At 51.1% G+C, this 6,303-nt stretch overlaps 1 long non-coding RNA gene across 1 annotated transcript; it reads left to right on the top strand.

The window, feature by feature from the left end:
- The first annotated feature begins 1,328 nt into the window (after nt 1-1,328).
- LOC144579058 (uncharacterized) lies at nt 1,329-4,566 on the top strand. Its single transcript, XR_013525888.1, has 2 exons — nt 1,329-1,407; nt 1,743-4,566. It is a non-coding gene; the product is annotated as an uncharacterized LOC144579058 (long non-coding RNA).
- Nucleotides 4,567-6,303: the final 1,737 nt, after the last annotated feature.

Genomic DNA, 6,303 nt, shown 5'->3' with positions numbered 1-6,303 from the left:
CACACACACACACACACACACACACACAGAGCAGTTTTCCCATCAATCAACTGTTTCCTGGTGTCATGAGACAGGCTGCCCAGGACTTGTTTTAGGAACGTGTGACCATGGGGGTACCCACAGCCCTTAGGACACTCAGGGGACCAGCCACCCCCCTCCCTTGGGCCTGGGGCCCTCACCTCAGCTGCAGTTGGTGCTGTCCTGAAGTGCAGCAGAGCTGGGATGGGAGCTGCCCTGCATTTGTAGGCTCTCTGGACTAAGTGGCAGTGGCCCAGCCTTGAGCCCAGTGATCTCAGTCAAGGCCAGGCCTTGTGGACTTCTGGGTCCACTGAAGATCACGAGGTCAATGCTGGCAGCCCGGCCCCTTTGAGCTGCCCACACACAGTGGACTTCTGGCCCTGGGAACACAGGCTCCCTTGTCGGGGACTGTGGAGTCTTCGGCAGGGTGGGAAGCGGGAGGCAAAGTTGGGTGAAGTGAGGAAAGGCTAAGAGTCCTATCTGTTTTTCTGGGCCCTCAACCTGATTTCTCAGTGCCGATGAGGCGACCCCAAAGTGCCTTCCAAGGGAAAGAAGATGAAGCACCTTCAAAACACAGGTGTCCTAAGGCATCAGCCCTAACATCACAGTGAGGGCGAGAGATGGGCTCTTACGGGGTCACAGATTCTAATGCTTTCCAGGGCAGACAGGTAATTAAACATTAAAAAGGCCAAACATTGGGTACACATTAGGAAAGACATTTAACTTAAATTAAAATGTTTTAATTTTAAAAACATTATTTTAGGGCTGGGCATAGCACTTTGGGAGGCCGAGGCAGGACAATGACTGGAGGCCAGGGGTTTGTGACCAGCCTGGGCAACATAGCAAGACTCCACCCCTACAAAAAACAAAAAAACAAAGAACAAACCCACACACAATAAAACATTCTTTTAGCTAAATGAAATGTATTTTTGATCAGATGCAGCGCCGTGGCTGTGAGTTTCCAACCCTCTTCTCTACAATCCACAGTTCTAAATGGCAGAAAGGTTCATAAAGAAAACTACTGGAGTCCGTTAAGGGCTTCTTAAAACAGCGCTGGCTTGTGCGCTGGCAGAGCCGTGGTTAAAAGCACAGGCTTTGGTGTCCAGCTCTGATAAGCATTCCTCACTGGCTTCATTTTAGCTGCATGAGTATTAGACAGGTTATTAAACCGTGTTAAGTTTCAGTTTCCTCCTCTGAAAAATAGGGAGTCTATCTTCTAGCATAGTGAGCTGCCTCACATAGTGGATGACGCTTCATAAATGATCACTGTGATGTGCCCCATGCAAGGAGCTGGATGCCTTATGCTCAACAGCAGTGGTTTGGTGGACTGAGGGTTAATGCTTCTGTGGCTCTGCTCTGTGGCAAGACGGGGTGGAAGTCAGAGCCAAGGTCAGATCTTCACAGGCCATTTCCCTGTGAACACAGAACAAATTTTCTCTTTGCAGTTGGGCTGTCCGTTTTAAATTCAGCAAGGGAGGGCTGGTTGGGGAAGTTTTGCCTTGGAGTCTTGGAATTTCTCACCAGATCTCTCGCGCTCACTTCCAGCTGCTCCCACTTTTCCTACCTTTGTATGCAGTGGACAATTTGCCCTTGATTTTAGCAGAAGAAGCAGATCTACCCAACACCATGGTGTCTGGGGGTTTGGGAACCCATCCTTCGCAGCGCTTTGGAGGCATTTGAGAGAGGTGCTGGGTTAGGCTTCATGAAATCACCTTCTCCCACAGGGCTGTGCACCTGAACTTGCAAACTCCTTGAAGGTGGAAGCTACCTGGTCTGTCTGGATCGCCACGACTCTGAGCATCAGCAGTATTGGATAAATCATGTGCTTAATGGATACTGGACTAAATCTATGAAATCTAGACTTGAAAGAAGAAAAATGGGAAAAGAATCTTCACTTTTTTTTTTTTTGAGACAGTCTTGCTCTGTCGCCCAGGCTGGAGTGGCGCAATCTCAGTTTACTGCAACCTCTGCCTCCCAGGTTCAAGTGATTCTCCTGCCTCAGCCTTCTGAGTAGTTGGGACTAAAAGCATGTGCCACCATGCCCGGCTAACTTTTTGTATTTTTAGTAGAGACAGGGTGTGTCTGTATTATCCAGGATGGTCTCCATCTCCTGACCTCATGTTCTGCCCTCCTCAGCCTCCCAAAGTGCTGGGATTACAGGCGTGAGCCACTATGCCTGGCCAGAACCTTCACTTTTTAAAAAAGAAATGTTCATTTAACAAAACATTTTCCCACTGAAGCCCTTAAATAGAAACTTCCTTAGTTACCTAAAATGAGCTATTGAGTAGCTCAAACCTAATCTGATGAGCTGATTGCCCTGTACTGTCCCTGGCTCCTTCCTTTCCCCACCTCTTTAAATTCAGTCCCATCCACCGTCAAGCACAGTGAGTATTGTTGAGACTTGCTTTACAGACACCCTGCTAGGTGCTGTCAACATGATCTCATTCCATCATCATGGCCACAGCATGGCCAGATACATTATTTTCCTTCTTTTATAGATGAGAAAACAGGCTGGGAGAATTCAAAACTACTTGTTCAGAGGAGTAGCAGACTCAAGACCCAAAAACCCAGCCTCAGGGCCAAACCAGGGCTCAGAAACATCTCTAAGGAAACTCTAGCTTCACAAAGGCCTTCCTGACCTTCCCCACCTCTCCTCAACAGACAGGAATGTCCTGTCTCTCTGGCTCCCGGTGCTCTCCTGGTCTCCTGGAACCTCATGTTCTGCCCTGGGGGCAGCCACCTGGGTGTTTGCTGCTTCAGCCTCCTGCCACCCTTCCTCCCCAACCGCTCACACTGTACTGGAATTGCCTGGAGAGTGAGCAATGGGTCTGAGTCCTTTTTGCATTCCCAGCAGTGCCAGGCTCAGTGCCAGCCCCCGGGGGCTCTCTGGGTATTTCAGTTCATTTGACATATTATTTGTCCCTGAAGAAGGCACTGAGGGTCTCCAAGGAAGAGCCTGACAGGCTTCAGAGGACCCCAGAGGTCTCTGGGGGAGATCAGGCTGTTCTGGTCTAGCCTGGGCAACCCTGGAAGCTGCCCCCTCAGGGCTGTTCTACCCCTAAGAAGATCTAGGAACAGGCAGGGAGGCTCTCAGATTGCCTCATGGTCCCCTAGCCTCCAGCATGTTCCACCTGCCTGGGCCCTGAGAGGCTGAGGCCCCAGACAGCCACTTGGGCATGATCCTGGCCACTGGCCATCCCCCTCGCTGCCCTCTCTCAGCCAGTGGCTCTCATTCTTCTGGGATGTGGGCCTGATACTTCTTCCTGCTTGCAGACCTGCTGAAATAGAATGAACAGATTCCAGCCAGGCCTCAGTCTGATCACAGCAGGCCTGTCTGAGCATGTGACGTCTCTTCTTCCCCTTTCTTCGTCAGTCAAGCAGAGGTAATAACAATAATTAACCTGGAGCCTCTGATGGCTCCTCCTGGACCTTGCACCCAACTTCTCCCTGGATTATGCTAACAGTCCCAAGTAGAAAATCAAGGTTATTATTATCATTCCCATTGTACACCCAAAGGAACCGAGGCTCAATCTAGGTAAAGACAGAGACACAGAGGCAGCCTGGAGCATCCCCGGAGACAGAGACCTGGGGTGGAGAGAGAGCTTGCCTGGGCTAAGAGCTAGGAGTGTCTGGTACCCAGGCTGGCAGTGTAGGGTTTTGTGCCCTGTCTTTGCAGCCACCAGAGCACTCCTGGAAGAGGGAGAGGTGGCAGGGAGGAAGCTACTGGGCTGGGACGAAGGTGTTCCTGCCTGATCACCTGCCCCAGAACCTACCTAGGGGACCCCCTATTATATGCAAGGCATGGGAGGTAAATGACTCCCCCAGCTCTGCCCCAGACCAGCTCGCAGCTGCTGTCTGGACTGGATGAGCTTGGCAGCCAGTCCCCAGAGGGGTCTCTTGCCAGCAGCACCTGTATCATCTGTTGGACCTAAAGGCACATTCCTGCAGAGTGCAGACTGAAGACAGACATCTGAGCTGCTGCCTTGACTTTCCTCTTCTGTCTGTGTCTCTTTTCTCACTTTGTTGTGGCGAAGGGTGTGAACAGAAGGAAGGGACACTGTTATGCTTCTCTCTGCAGTTGCTGCCCTGCATTTGGACTATTCCCAGTGATATGGGAGGAGGGCAGGGAAGTGCTGGGAAGGGAACAGCATGGTCCCTGGCAAGGGCTCCATCCCTGGGCCTGTGCCAATGGACCTAGGTGAGGACAGACATTTCTGTTTTTATGCCCAAATGTTGGATTTCCCAAGACCACCCTGGCCTGCTGCACCCCCATTATGTGTCTATAAAACCCCCCAAGACCCTAGTGGGCAGAGACACAAGCAGCTGGATGTCGAGAGAAGAGGAAGAACATACCAACAGGCACTAGCAGACATGGACAGGCCGTCGACCAGCAGAACAACGCAGAGTTCCACCAAGTGCAGTCGGAAGAGAGCCTGGCCGCTGATCAGCCTGACTCCAGGGAAAACCACCTTCCCACTCAGTCTCCCTTCTGGCTCCCCTATCTGGTGAGAAATACTCCTACTCAGTAAAACCTTGCACTCATTCTCCAAGCCCATGTGTGATCCAATTCTTCCCATACACCAAGGCAAGAAATCCCAGGATACAGAAAGCCCTCTGTCCTTGCAATAAGGCGGGGGGTCTAACTGAGCTGATGGGCACAAGCTGCCTATGGATGGCAAAACTGAAAGAGCATCCTGTAACACATACCCACTGGGCTTCAGCTGTAAACATTCACCCCCAGATGCTGCCGTGAGGTTGGAGCTGCCCCACAGCCTTCCTGCCTGCATGCTTCTCCTAGAGGTCTGAGCAGCAGGGCACTGAAGAAGCGAGCCACACCCCCATTGCACGCCCTGCGAGGGGGACCAGGGAACTTTTCCCGTTTCACCAGTTCAGAGTACCCATGGATCAGATGCTCCAGGAGAAATGAAATTTTACAACTCTGGGAACCCACTGCCCACCAAGAGAGATGAACCTTGTGGGGCCTCTGCACAGCCCGGCCCATGCTCTGAATTAGGCACCCCCTTTCCTGAAGACCCTGGTCCTTCCCAGATGCCACTGTGCCCATCCATCCTTACATGAGTCATTTGTCAACCATGAGGGGCTGTGCTGGACTCCTCCCAGCTTAGCTACATGGAGACGACTCTCACTGTACATCTTGGGTGTGACAGGCCTTTGGTGGCTGTCTGAATTTAGACTCCTTTCTTAGGCTGCAGAATCTAGCCTAGCCGGTGGGGCCATTTTTTCTTAGGGCCCCTCCTGCATACATTTTCCCTAAACCCAGGGTCTTGGATGTCCCAGTCTTGTGGGCTATGGAATACTAATTAGTAGGTGTGAGATATTCAGTTCTATCCAACCTGTATTTATGAGGAGTCTGCCACTGTGCTGGGATCTGAGGATGTAAAGATGATCCCTGCATAGGTATATGACTGGGGCAGACCCAGAAGCCAGGCAACAGGCATACCCTCTCTGTTATGCCTCTGGGTGGCCTTTCCTGTAATTAACCAGGATTAACTATGAGAACCCCACCAGGGGACTGAACCACAGGAAAGGGCTGATAGGATCTTAACCAGTCACTCCTCCTGATACTTTCTGAATTGGTTCAATTTTGAGAACCCAACTCAAAAGGAATGGATGCCTTCCTACCATTCATTTCTTTAGCCAGCAAGTAGTTAGAGAGTGCTAAATCTGAGAGGTATTGGTAAAGGGACAAAGGAGTATGGACCACGGCTCGGTACATCTAGGATATTGCATTCTAGTAGGGAAAATTCCTTTATTCTCTACAGATTGACTGAGGACCCACCATGGTCTAGGCATTGTGCTGGACACAGGGAATATAGCAGTGACCCAGACCAACAAGTGGTCCTCCCCTCCCAATGTGTTAGACCTGGTGAGGGACACAAACATGTTGCAGCTGGCTGCACTGACTGTGGCCACTGTGGCTTCATGGCTGGAGCACAGTGGGGAGTCGGAGCACACAGAAAAGCTTCCAGCTCCTGGCCAGAGCAGGTGTCTCTGTGCCCACATAAACACTCAAAGCTGGTGACCGCTCAGTATCACCCAGGGGTGCGATTAGTGCAGTAGGAACTGAGAAGGGGAGATCCCCTCCAGCTGTGGAGAAGGCTTCCTGGAAGAAGTAGGCATGGTTGAGCATTCATTGAATTGAGCTTCCTGAGTGACTGTAACCTACCCAAGTCTGGAACTGATGAGGCACTCCCAGCCGGTCTCATCTAGTTAACTCATTTGTTTATGCTGTGACCACATAATTGTGCTCCATTCTGCTCTGCT

Source organism: Callithrix jacchus, chromosome 13 (assembly GCF_049354715.1).
Source record: "Callithrix jacchus isolate 240 chromosome 13, calJac240_pri, whole genome shotgun sequence".
Classification (NCBI taxonomy): Eukaryota; Metazoa; Chordata; class Mammalia; order Primates; family Cebidae; genus Callithrix; species Callithrix jacchus.
This window is presented reverse-complemented; position numbering and strand designations above follow the sequence as displayed.